At 31.5% G+C, this 14,968-nt stretch overlaps 1 long non-coding RNA gene across 1 annotated transcript; it reads left to right on the top strand.

Annotated features, from left to right (window-relative positions):
* Positions 1–2,463: 2,463 nt before the first annotated feature.
* On the top strand, positions 2,464–8,115 carry LOC138319928 (uncharacterized). The gene is made up of 3 exons (XR_011208045.1): positions 2,464–2,551; positions 7,054–7,140; positions 7,973–8,115. It is a non-coding gene; the product is annotated as an uncharacterized lncRNA (long non-coding RNA).
* Positions 8,116–14,968: the final 6,853 nt, after the last annotated feature.

The following is a 14,968-nucleotide window of genomic DNA, read 5'->3' as shown; positions in this document are numbered from 1 at the left end:
CAAATAAAGGGTTTGTTATTACAGTGTACGTAAAATTAAAACCTGCCAAATCTTACTTTTTTATTTGACTCTTTCTAATTATTAATAATACACAGGCATATCTAGAATAATTACACCTGATTTTCATTTCAGTTTATTTCATCATGTTTACATGATGCTTTTCACACTTTATGTTTATCTGAAAAAATATCTTAATTCATATGAAAAATATCAAAGTATTAAATTACCTTCAGGTGATAATTACCTGATTTTCATGAAAACAAATAATTTGATCTTAAAATGTATATATGGTGTATAACGAACTGTATATATAACGAATTTGTTTCGTAGATCCCCAAAGTTTCGGTATCCGGTATTCCCTGTATTAATAATTACATCGTTTTTTTATAATTAATTCGAGCTCCTGTATCTTTTCCCATCGGAAATGCTGTAGTCATATAGTAATCACCATGTCGCTCTGGACGTCTGTCTGTTCGTCCACAATAGGTTTCTGGTGAGTTCCTAGAAAAAAAACCATTAAGCCGATTGTTTAGAAATTACATATGACAATGTTTCAGAGTATATGGATGTACATTAGGGGTTTGAACCGTTTCCAAGAAATCTAAAATAAACGCACGCCGTAGTTAAAAGGCTGAATAGATATTGCGTGATGCAAAAGCAATGATGATCACTGAATGGTAACGGGATCCGGACCCGGTTGTTTGATATCCACTTCCGGAAAAATCGTACCAAAAATGAGAGGGGTACGTGCTAAATCGTTTCAAAAACTCGATACTATTTCATTTGTTTATCGAAACCTATCAAAAATAAGAACAGTGACCAAAGCTGGGTATCTAAAAAGTCTGTGGAGGGCGCCATGATCCCTCTGGGATCTCTTGTTTTCAAATTTTGCAGTGTTATAGGTCTATGTACATTATTACTTTATATGTGCTTTTTATCTATTTTGCCTTTTTAAAAAGGCATAAAGGGCCTAAAATGATGTTTGCTAGGAATACTCTGGGTTTGTGTCAAGGGGACCCTTTCTGGCCACCTTTTCAACATGGTTTTTTTTTTTTATTATTATTAATGTTAATGAAAGATACACTCATATTTTATAATATTTATATACATATTTATAATGATATTTAGTAATTATTTTGGCTACAAATTGATTTTTCAAGCAATAAATATTTAATTTTGACAACATGAAAAATAAGGGTATTGGGTTTGGCATGTTAACGGTTTTGTCCACACTTTTAAAAACATTTTAGAAACATGCCATATGTATAATCATATAGCAGATACTTTAAAATAACAATAATAAAAATAATAAAATGAAATCCGAGAAAATAGCTTTTCCAAAGCTGAAATGTAGCCAGAGAGGATATAAAAAAAATTCCTAGGTGACTTCCGACAAAGCATTTACGATACTAATCATTTGAACAATAATTGGTGTTTCATCGTGTATATATATGTCTGATCAACACAAAAATAATATAAAATAATTAGGATTGCCTTTGGTGCATGCGCGATCAGTACTTCATTCCATACAGGACATAGTGCCACGGATATTTTTGGGACGCAATTAACAATTTTTAAGGTTTTTCTGTTGAAGTAAAATAAGAAGCTCAAACTTTTCAATGCTGTTAATGGTGTAAAGTAACTTTGTAACTGAAGAAAAAGACTGACTTTGATAGAGAAAACAAACACCGTTTGTAAGCGTTGAAGCATTTTTTACCTTGTTGTTAATCATAATGTAAATAATTCAACTCTGTAACAGGCAATTGTATAACCTTACGTTTAAGTATGTTATAATCCGCTTTGGTAGAATACCCTGATTATTAAAACTTTTCCTGGGATTGGTTCATATGAATCATACTAACATCCCCGAAAGTGTATTACCTCATTACTATGTTGACAAACTTTTCAAATTGTGTTTGGAATATGATCGATACAGCTCAATGAAACAACATATTTCCCACCATTTCACTCTTTTGTGTAACATGCAATTGTATACCCTAACGTTTTAAGTATGCCTTTTCAAGCTATGGTAAAAATACCCTAACTATTTAAACTTTGCCTGTGATTGACCTATATGAGTGCGTAGTAATATCGCGGAAAGTGTCATATCTCAATATTATGTTGACAAACTATTCAAATTGTGTTAGGAATATGATCGATATAGCTCGATGAAACAACTTGTTTCCAATAATTCCCAACGAGATATTATACACTAAACTGTTGAATCAATGGTGCTAAATTACATAATTACATAGACATAAAAAACCACACCATAAAATCTGAAGATAAAAATGAGCATATGTGTTTGAACCAAGCTAGGATGATTGAATGTCGGACTAGTAAAATAGAGGAACCGAGATCGAGATTTTGAAACGTGAAATGTATGTGCTATTTACTATGTATGAATGTAGGTATGTATGTATGTAAAGTTGTCTTCAATAAATAATACAAACGTTTTACACAGGGAGACGCAATAGAAATAGCAGCGGAAAATGGACAAACCGAAATAGTCAAACTTCTTCTTGAGAAGAATGACGACCCTTTTACTGTGGTAAGTATTTTTAATTTGATTTGACATTCAGATAGGTAACAGATTGTAAGTATACTTACAATTTGTCGATAAATAAATTATGTATCTCTTATCATGATTTCGGGAATTTTTGCGGTTCAAATGAATACGCTAAAATTTCTATCCATAGATTGATATTAACATTTCTTTTAGTGGAAATTATATAGAACACAATTAACGTATATAGTGTATGTAGTTTTTATCTTGAAAATAATTTTGATTCGTAAATTATTCCCAATTGATGCCATTGTTTGCCTCATGCTTGCTTCATATAGTAGCAAGTAATTAACATTATTATTAATCATAATGTAAATTATTCACTCTTTTGTGTAACATGCAATTGTATACCCTAACGTTTTAAGTATGTCATTATAAGCTATGGTAAAATACCCTAACTTTTTAAACTTTGCCTGTGATTGACCTATATGAGTGCGTAGTAATATCGCGGAAAGTGTCATATCTCATTACTATGTTGACAAACTTTTCAAATTGTGTTTGGAATATGATCGATACAGCTCAATGAAACAACACGTTTCCGATAATTCGCAACGAGATATTATCATTAAACTGTTGAATCAACGGTGCTTAGTTACAAAATTACATAGACATAAGAACACCACACCATAGAAATCTGCATATAAAAATGAGCATATTTGTTTGAACCAAGCTAGGATGATTGAATGTCGGACTAGTAAAATAGAGGAACCAAGATCGAGATTTTGAAACGTGAAATGTATGCGCTATTTACTATGTATGAATGTATGTATGTATGTAAACTTGTTTTTAATAAATAATACAAACGTTTTACACAGAGATACGCATTACGAAGAGCAGCGGAAAATGGTCATACCGAAATAGTCAAACTTCTCCTTGAGAAAGGAGCCAATCCTATTGATGTGGTAAGTATTTTTAATTTGATTTGACAATCAGATAGGTAACAGATTGTAAGTATACTTACTATTTGTCGATAAATAAAATATATATCTCTTATCATGATTTCGGGAATTTTTAGCGGTTCAAATAAATGCGCTAAAATTTCTATCCATAAATTGATATTAACATGTCTTTTAATGGAAATTATATAGAACACAATGAACTTATATAGTGTATGTATTTTTTTTATTTTGAAAATAATTTTGATTCGTAAATTATTCCCAATTGATGCCATTGTTTGCCTCATGCTTGCTTCATATAGTAGCAAGTAATTAACATTGTTATTAATCATAATGATAATGTATTCACTCTTTTGTGTAACATGCAATTGTATACCCTAACGTTTTAAGTATGTCATTATAAGCTATGGTAAAATACCCTAACTTTTTAAACTTTGCCTGTGATTGACCTATACGAGTACGTAGTAATATCGCGGAAAGTGTCATATCTCATTACTATGTTGACAAACTTTTCAAATTGTGTTTGGAAAATGATCGATACAGCTCAATGAAACAACACGTTTACGATAATTCGCAACGAGATATTATCACTAAACTGTTGAATCAATGGTGCTAAATTACAAAATCACATAGACATAAAAACACCACACCATAAAATCTGAAGATAAAAATGAGCATGAGTGTTTGAACCAAGCTAGGATGATTGAATGTCGGACTAGTAAAATAGAGGAACCGAGATCGAGATTATGAAACGTGAAATGTATGTGCTTTTTACTGCGTATGTATGTATGTATGTACACTTGTCTTCAATAAATAATACAAACGTTTTACACAGGGAGACGTATTACGAAGAGCAGCGGAAAACGGACATACCAAAATAGTCAAACTTCTTCTTGTGAAGAATGTCAATCCTTTTTATGTGGTAAGTATTTTTAATTTGATTTGACATTCAGATAGGTAACAGATTGTAAGTATACTTACTATTTGTCGATAAATAAAATATGTACCCTCTTATCATGATTTCGTGAATTTTGCGGTTCAAATAAATACACTAAAATTTCTATCCATAAATTGATATTAACATTTCTTTTATTGGAAATTATATAGAACACAATTAACGTATATAGTGTATGTAGTTTTTTTATCTTGAAAATAATTTTGATTCGTAGATTATTCCCAATTGATGCCATTGTTTGCCTCATGCTTGCTTCATATAGTAGCAAGTAATTAACATTGTTATTAATCATAATGTAAATTATTCACTCTTTTTTGTAACATGCAATTGTATACCCTAACGTTTTAAGTATGTCATTATAAGCTATGGTAAAATACCCTAACTTTTAATTTTTGCCTGTGATTGACCTATATGAGTACGTATTAATATCGCGGAAAGTGTCATATCTCATTACTATATTGACAAACTTTTCAAATTATGTTTGGAATATGATCGATACAACTCAATGAAACAACACGTTTCCGATGATTCCCAACGAGATATTATAACTAAACTGTTGAATCAACGGTGCTTAGTTACAAAATTACATAGACATAAGAACACCACACCATAGAAATCTGCATATAAAAATGAGCATAATTTGTTTGAACAAAGCTGGGATGATTGAATGTCGGACTAGTAAAATAGAGGAACCGAGATCGAGATTTTGAAACGTGAAATGTATGTGCTATTGACTGTGTATGAATGTATGTATGTATGTAAACTTGTCTTCAATAAATAATACAAACGTTTTACACAGAGATTCGCATTACGAAGAGCAGTGGAAAACGGACATACCGAAATAGTCAAACTTCTCCTTCAGGAAGGAGCCAATCCTATTGATGTGGTAAGTATTTTTAATTTGATTTGACATTCAGATAGGTAACAGATTGTAAGTATACTTACTATTTGTCGATAAATGAAATATGTATCTCTTATCATGATTTCGGGAATTTTTGCTGTTCAAATAGATACACTAAAATTTCTATCCATAAATTGATATTAACATTTCTGTTATTGGAAATTATATCGAACACAATTAACGTATATAGTGTATGTAGTTTTGATCTTAAAAATAATTTTGATTCGTAAACTATTCCCAATTGATGCCATTGTTTGCCTCATGCTTGCTTCATATAGTAGCAAGTAATTAACATTGTTATTTGTCATAATGTAAATTATTCACTCTTTTTTGTAACATGCAATTGTATACCCTAACGTTTTAAGTATGTCATTATAAGCTATGGTAAAATACCCTAACTTTTTAAACTTTGCCTGTGATTGACCTATATGAGTGCGTACTAATATCGCGGAAAGTGTCATATCTCATTACTATGTTGACAAACTTTTCAAATTGTGTTTGGAAAATGATCGATACAGCTCAATGAAACAACACGTTTACGATGATTCCCAACGAGATATTATAACTAAACTGTTGAATCAACGGTGCTTAGTTACAAAATTACATAGACATAAGAACACCACACCATAGAAATCTGCATATAAAAATGAGCATATTTGTTTGAACAAAGCTGGGATGATTGAATGTCGGACTAGTAAAATAGAGGAACCGAGATCGAGATTTTGAAACGTGAAATGTATGTGCTATTTACTATGTATGAATGTAGGTATGTATGTATGTAAAGTTGTCTTCAATAAATAATACAAACGTTTTACACAGAGATTCGCATTACGAAGAGCAGTGGAAAACGGACATACCGAAATAGTCAAACTTCTCCTTCAGGAAGGAGCCAATCCTATTGATGTGGTAAGTATTTTTAATTTGATTTGACATTCAGATAGGTAACAGATTGTAAGTATACTTACAATTTGTCGATAAATAAATTATATATCTCTTATCATGATTTCGGGAATTTTTTGCGGTTCAAATAAATACGCTAAATTTTCTATCCATAAATTGATATTAACATTTCTTTTAATGGAAATTATATAGAACACATGTAACGTATATAGTGTATGTAGTTTTTATCTTGAAAATAATTTTGATTCGTAAACTATTCCCAATTGATGCCATTGTTTGCCTCATGCTTGCTTCATATAGTAGCAAGTAATTAACATTGTTATTTGTCATAATGTAAATTATTCACTCTTTTTTGTAACATGCAATTGTATACCCTAACGTTTTAAGTATGTCATTATAAGCTATGGTAAAATATCCTAACTTTTAATTTTTGCCTGTGATTGACCTATATGAGTACGTATTAATGTCGCGGAAAGTGTCATATCTCATTAGTATTTTGACAAACTTTTCAAATTGTGTTTGGAATATGATCGATACAACTCAATGAAACAACACGTTTCCGATAATTCCCAACGAGATATTATCACTAAACTGTTGAATCAATGGTGCTAAATTACAAAATCACATAGACATAAAAACACCACACCATAAAATCTGAAGATAAAAATGAGCATATGTGTTTGAACCAAGCTAGGATGATTGAATGTCGGACTAGTAAAATAGAGGAACCGAGATCGAGCTATTGAAACGTGAAATGTATGCGCTATTTACTATGTATGAATGTATGTATGTATGTAAACTTCTCTTCAATAAATAATACAAACGTTTTACACAGAAATACGCATTACGAAGAGCAGCTAAAAACGGACATACCGAAATAGTCAAACTTCTTCTTGAGAAGAATGACGACCCTTTTACTGTGGTAAGTATTTTTAATTTGATTTGACAGTCAGATAGGTAACAGATTGTAAGTATACTTACTATTTGTCGATAAATAAAATATGTACCTCTTATCATGATTTCGTGAATTTTGCGGTTCAAATAAATACACTAAAATTTCTATCCATAAATTAATAATAACATTTCTTTTAATGGAAATTATATAGAACACATTTAACGTATATAGTGAATGTAGTTTTTATCTTGAAAATAATTTTGATTCGTAAACTATTCCCAAATGATGCCATTGTTTGCCTCATGCTTGCTTCATATAGTAGCAAGTAATTAACATTGTTATTTGTCATAATGTAAATTATTCACTCTTTTTTGTAACATGCAATTGTATACCCTAACGTTTTGAGTATGTCATTATAAGCTATGGTAAAATATCCTAACTTTTAATTTTTGCCTGTGATTGACCTATATGAGTACGTATTAATGTCGCGAAAAGTGTCATATCCCATTACTATGTTAACAAATTTTTTAAATTGTGTTTGGAATGTGATCGATACAACTCAATGAAACAACACGTTTCCGATAATTCCCAACGAGATATAATCACTAAACTGTTGAATCAACGGTGCTAAATTACAAAATCACATAGACATAAGAACACCACACCATAAAAATCTGAAGATGAAAATGAGCATATGTGTTTGAACCAAGCTAGGATGATTGAATGTCGGACTAGTAAAATAGAGGAACCGAGATCGAGCTATTGAAACGTGAAATGTATGCGCTATTTACTATGTATGAATGTAGGTATGTATGTATGTAAAATTGTCTTCAATAAATAATACAAACGTTTTACACAGAAAGACGCATTACGAAGAGCAGCTAAAAACGGACATACCGAAATAGTCAAACTTCTTCTTGAGAAGAATGACGACCCTTTTACTGTGGTAAGTATTTTTAATTTGATTTGACAGTCAGATAGGTAACAGATTGTAAGTATACTTACAATTTGTCGATAAATAAATTATATATCTCTTATCATGATTTCGGGAATTTTTGCGGTTCAAATGAATACGCTAAAATTTCTATCCATAGATTGATATTAACATTTCTTTTAGTGGAAATTATATAGAACGCATTCAACGTATATAGTTTATGTATTTTTTATCTTGAAAATAATTTTGATTCGTAAATTATTCCCAATTGATGCCATTGTTTGCCTCATGCTTGCTTCATATAGTAGCAAGTAATTAACATTGTTATTAATCATAATGTAAATTATTCACTCTTTTGTGTAACATGCAATTGTATACCCTAACGTTTTAAGTATGTCATTATAAGCTATGGTAAAATACCCTAACTTTTTAAACTTTGCCTGTGATTGACCTATATGAGTGCGTAGTAATATCGCGGAAAGTGTCATATCTCATTACTATGTTGACAAACTTTTCAAATTGTGTTTGGAATATGATCGATACAGCTCAATGAAACAACACGTTTCCGATAATTCCCAACGAGATATTATCACTAAACTGTTGAATCAATGGTGCTAAATTACAAAATCACATAGACATAAAAACACCACACCATAAAATCTGAAGATAAAAATGAGCATATGTGTTTGAACCAAGCTAGGATGATTGAATGTCGGACTAGTAAAATAGAGGAACCGAGATCGAGATTTTGAAACGTGAAATGTATGTGCTATTTACTGTGTATGAATGTATGTATGTATGAAAACTTGTCTTCAATAAATAATACAAACGTTTTACACAGGGAGACGTATTACGAAGAGCAGCGGAAAACGGACATACTAAAATAGTCAAACTTCTTCTTGTGAAGAATGTCAATCCTTTATATGTGGTAAGTATTTTTAATTTGATTTGACATTCAGATAGGTAACAGCGTGAAATGTATGTGCTATTTACTGTGTATGAATGTATTTATGAATGTAAACTTGTCTTCAATAAATAATACAAACGTTTTATACAGGGATACGCAATAGAAAGAGCAGCGAAAAATGGTTATACGGAAATAGTCAAACTTCTCCTTGAGAAAGGAGCCAATCCTATTGATGTGGTAAGTATTTTTAATTTGATTTGACATTCAGATATTTAACAGATGGTATACTTACTATTTGTCGATTTATAAAATTTATCACTCTTATCATGATTTCGCGACTTTTTGTAGTTCGAATAAATATGCTACAATTTCTACCCATAAATTGATATCAACATTTCATATATCGAAACTCATATCCTAGATAATTAACGGATATATATATTTTTCAATTATTGAAACTATTTTGATTCGTAGAACGCTTTAATCTAGATCTGTTATTAGTCAGTCGCTATGATAAACAGTCAGACTCAGCAAGCTTGCAAAAACAATCAAATCAGACAACAACAACTTCTAACATTACACACGGCATTATACTAATATCCAACGATAGTGATATCAATGTCTATAAAACGTAAAATGAACAACTGCTTACCTTATATAGTCTATTTTAACTTGAACAGCGAGGCGACTTCAACGTTCACCGAACCGGCTCAATACATACAGCACATTCCTAAGTGGCGCTTGTCGTACGGCATTTGTTTGTGCGGTCGAAACGCTACAAACAGATTCATTTCCATAATACACGCAATACCCAAGACTATTGCATGAGCCTCAAAACTTTTTGTATGAATTTAAGTTATCATGTCATAAAATAAACAGAAATTTCTTAGATACGACCTATTTGAAAATGGTCAATTATTCAGTCCAATCAGTCAGAATCGCTTTGATTTGGCCGGGACCAAGGACTATCTCGTCTGCCGTGGATATTTCCTGGTAAAACTGCGAAATACCATCGATTTCCAAAACCGTTTTGTGGTCGTTCTTTATTATAATTCCAAATACAAAAAGTACTGTTTTGTTCAAAATTACTTCAACTATAAATGTGTAGAATCTCAGTTTGTCAACTTTGAGTGTTTGTTCGCTAGGATAAATATATCAATGTTTTGCCTATGCAATATTGGGATTTCCAGAAATGAAGTTATGTGTACATTCCTGGGGAAAGTTTTAAACAACGTTAAAGATATATCTATTTTCGAGACCACCGTGTTGGGGATTTGTGGCACATATCAAAGACTTAAAGGAATCATGTTATTCACAACACAATTTTACTAATAATAATTTCTGTCATTTACTGTATTATTAAATTCACTAGGACAAATAAAACGGAAACCAGTGGTCAAAATGCCTATTTTTGTCTGTTTGACCCCTCTGACCCCACCAAAAAACAACCTTTAATAATGAATTTCCGTTATTATTACAATCGATAGATCACGCCGAGTTTAACTTACATTCAAAATTTCATCTAAGGTGTCGTTCTTTTTCTCCATTTCTTATGTAAAGCCTACTACCATTATCATCATTTAAAGATGTACTTCTAATTTCTGAATTTCTCCCATCAATTGGTTTTTAGAATCATTTCATATTTTCTTTTTATGGCAAGAGTAAGAAATAATTTCACTTCTAATTTCTAGTAACAGAGTTTCTAAAAACAACCGATCATCTATAACAAACATGAAGTTTTCTAGAGGAAACTTTTCAATATTATCAATATTGTATACTGGTAATGCATATTGTGCTTTGATTTAAGATATAATTACAGATTTGATAGTGTGTAAGTAATCGGAATCTTAAAGCAAAACAAGTAAATGACTGTGTAAAATGAACAATTCACTGGTAAATTTAAAACCATTTGGCCTTTCACCTGACAAAAGTCATCCTGAAAACACTTAAATCGCGTCTTTGCTGAGACTGAAAATACCACACAAGATTGCATTTATAACGATATATCACACTTGGCTGTATCATTAATGATTTTATCACAAATCGAAGATAAATATCAAAGGTGATGTTACAAAATCCGCCCACGCTCCGATTTTCTTTTCAAATTTTGCAATGTTAAAAGTCTAGGTGCATTACTACTTGATATGTGTATTTTATCTATTTGATATTTTTAAAAGGGCATAAAGGGCCTAAAATAATGTTTTCTAAAAATACTTGGTATGTAGCCCCTTGTGGCCACCTTTTGATCATATTTCTTTTTTTTTTTTAATTATTTTTGTTAATAAAAGATACTTAAATTTTTATTATGTATCCATTTATAATGATATTTATTAATCATTTTTACTACAAATTGATTTTCAAGTAAAAACAATCACTTTTTGTCAGGATAAAACTTGAAAATATTGGGTTTGCTCGAAATATTTGGCATGTTATCGATTTTGTCCACACTTTAAAACCATTTTTAAAAACATGCTTTATGTATAATCTTATAACAGATACTTGCTCAAAAAAATGAAATCCGGGAAAATAGCATATACATTTTTGTATACTAACAAATGTACCTTAACATTAGTGCATTTTTTTTCTTGCATGTTCCCTAACAGAACAAGAAAGCCTAACAACCAGATAACTCTTGGGTGAACAAATAGTTTTTTTTAAATTTCAAAAATCAAATAATTATTGGAAAGAAATGTATTTTCGTCAGCAACTCAAATTCAAAAGATACAAATTAAGATTATCCATCTCTCTTATGTTGATAAAAACTATTTTAGATTAAATTAAAATGATTAAAGAGGGAAACAGAGTTACATTTGATTTTCAAATAGAATATGCTTAATCTAAAAATAATACCTGCACCACAAGGGATACAATCTTAATTTTGACCAATCCGGGGACCTTTATTTCGTTACAATGACAACTATTTATTTAAAACTGTTAATATCTTATTCGTCATACCCCATAACCCAATTATATCAATTTTCACATATATCTTATGATACATAAGTTTCAACCAATCAGAGACCTCCATTTTGTTTCCATGGAAACCAAAGTTTTCGAAAGTGATACCATGTTATCCAGCATACGTCGTTACTTCGTAAAATTTTGAACAAAATCCGTAACAAGGTGAAATGAGATGACAAAGAGAAATAACAGAATGGGAAACTTCGCGAGTACCCTAAAACTTTGATGTTTAAAATAATATTCAGGTTGTGATTCTAACGCCCTTTGAGGAGGGTTTTGGTTCTGTCTCCTGGTCGAGCAACACCGTAATTTATACAAACGGCAGTTTATGCTCCTGCTTAGTAAAGGAATAGGACGACTGATTTGAACAATGTCATTATTATGCGATAGGTAGCTGTTTAAATAGAATTGCAAAAACAAAGATACCGCAGCTCCCCAGTTTTTACACATTTGGGTACATGCGATGTTGTCCTTAAATGGCTATAGGTGTAATAGGAAGCCAGTAAAAATCAACAATCTAGTTCCTACATTCGTGGCTCTGTAATTTTCACATCGTTAGTTTAAAGTCATAATATAATAACAATGAGGGTCGGTCAAGGATGGCCCGAAATGTGTGCACTGTCTTAATTCAAGGTGAAATGAGTCAAATTGGCCACCATAACGACTTATTGACAATAACGGAGTAGTACAGCAGTTGTACAGTAGTATGCTGGAATGAAAGGCTCCCCTACTGTCAAGAACCCAGAGAGGTCAAATATATGAACATCTTAAAGCAGCTTCTCATTATGTGTAAGACATTAAGAGCCTAATTAATATGCCGGTAGCATTCCGGATGAAGTACTTTGAAATTTGTTTACTTATTTTAAAAAAAATATATCAGACATTAACAATTTAACATATTAAAGAGTTCCTAAGCCTGTATGCAATGTCTTAATCTTTAGACAAAGAAAGACTAATAGAATCTTACATGGATCTATGAAGTGGACAGGGATATCTCTACCCGAGTGAAAGATTTTGGCCGGTCAACCCGAGGGTTGCCGAGGGTTTACGGCCAAAATCTTTCACGAAGGTTGAGATATCCCTGTCCACTTCACAGACCCATGTTTGATTTTTTTCTCCAATACTTAGTAGAAAAAATGATGAAATTCCACTCTGTTTCCAGCTTTTTCGTCACGTCATTATTGCAGGAACGCCATGTGACGCCAGTGACGTCATCTACAATGCGCGCTGCAGTTACGCCGCATGTATTGATGACGTCACGTTATTGTCTAGTTCGTGTGAGCTGTCTTACACCCCCCCCCCCTGTGTAAGATAGATATATCTTTTCCCTAGCAACCACGGGATATCCCTGTGAAGTATGGGAGAAAAGTACTTTCAGCCCACTGAATTATTTTGTAATGTACCACTTTCCCACTACTACATACTTTGACAATATTTTATTGACAGCTAAGGTCCATGGAGCTCTTGTGTATGTCACATGTTATAGAGACCTACGTTCTCTGTAAGGAGCGCAACTGCAACTATTGGTAATGGCATAATAATTAAATCCTAGTTAGTGATCGCATGTTGAAGAAATAGCGTCAAAACAACAGTATATTCATTTGATAAATATTTAAGGTCAAAATATGTTAAGTGTTATTTTTCATGTAGGTCAAAGTTCAAAATATAAGTCGCACTGACCTAATTTGGCTTGATGACACGACATATTGTCTAGTTCAATCTATGACCCTAAAATGAACATTGTGTAAAAATTATTGTATAATATGTATGTAAAACAAGATTGTATTTAGATATAGATAACAGGTCAATATGTAGATAATTAGCTTGATCAACCTTAGGTGCACTAACTTACATGGGTTGCATTTGTGATAAAGGATAGAGCCAAGAAAAGGATATTTCGTTTATAATATTTAACTCATAGTACTGTCAGAACTTTCATATTGGGGGAGAAATAAAGGATGCAGATGTAAAAAAAAATATGCTACAAATTCGGCTTATTCAGTGATTCATCGACACAATATTTGTATTAATCAAATAAATGATGTATGAAATAATTTTTGATTGCTAAAATTTTAGGGTACTGGGACTTTGTCATTGTTATCAAAGCAATTAATTAAAAACCAATGAAATAAAAAGACTGTTTTCACGAAGAAAAAAGAGCAGAAATTGAGATTGCAAGAAGACCCCATTACCTATGATCAATTATTGTACATCGTTAAATGATAATACCAAATACTATATAATGACATCAAAATAATTTCTCTTCGGATTTATATGCTTTGATATGATACATTAAAGGTGCACAAGTAGGAATCGGACATCAAAGGGCGGTGCTGTAGTCGCAGAATTGATCTATTTATCAAATGAGCACATTATTATGTGCCGGTTGATGCATTTGCATAAAAAAATAAAAAATCAACCGTGTGTAGCCATGCAACACCTCTTTTCTTAAAACTTAAATTGGTAAGAGGCATTGATTGATCAGATCTATACGTTGGCTTTATTTTAGATGCAGTTAGACTAAGGAGTCATCTAGATATGAAGACGTAATCTAAGCGTGCCTGTTAAAAGTGGTTTCTTTTGCGCCAAGAAATTCTTATTTACTTAGGGATTTAATTCTCTAAATGTGTCTGTAATATCAAATTCGTGCATAAGGTAGAATTTATCACAAGGTTAAAATAGCCATATAGAATAAACAGATGATTTCCAAAATATGGTGTTTTTTTCATAAAAATCTAGCCTATCCTTGTTTGGACCATACTATGTTTTAAGTGCAAGTTTCTAGCCCTTTATCAGAATAATAGTTGCTAACATATTTTCACTGTCATTTTGCATTTGTATCAAATATGTGATATTGAATAACTATTATAAAAAAGAATACCAAGTCCTCTAGCATTAGAACGAAATACAATTCGAGGCTCCAATTAGAAAAACAGTTTTTCGACGGTAAGTGTATATCCTGGAAACAGAATATATTATAATTCTTATGACAACTTTTGGTTTATTTTTGTCACCAAGATACTTATTAGTTCGCATTAGTTTAAATTATTTAA

This window comes from Argopecten irradians, chromosome 3 (assembly GCF_041381155.1).
Source record: "Argopecten irradians isolate NY chromosome 3, Ai_NY, whole genome shotgun sequence".
In the NCBI taxonomy this organism is placed as follows: Eukaryota; Metazoa; Mollusca; class Bivalvia; order Pectinida; family Pectinidae; genus Argopecten; species Argopecten irradians.
This window is presented reverse-complemented; position numbering and strand designations above follow the sequence as displayed.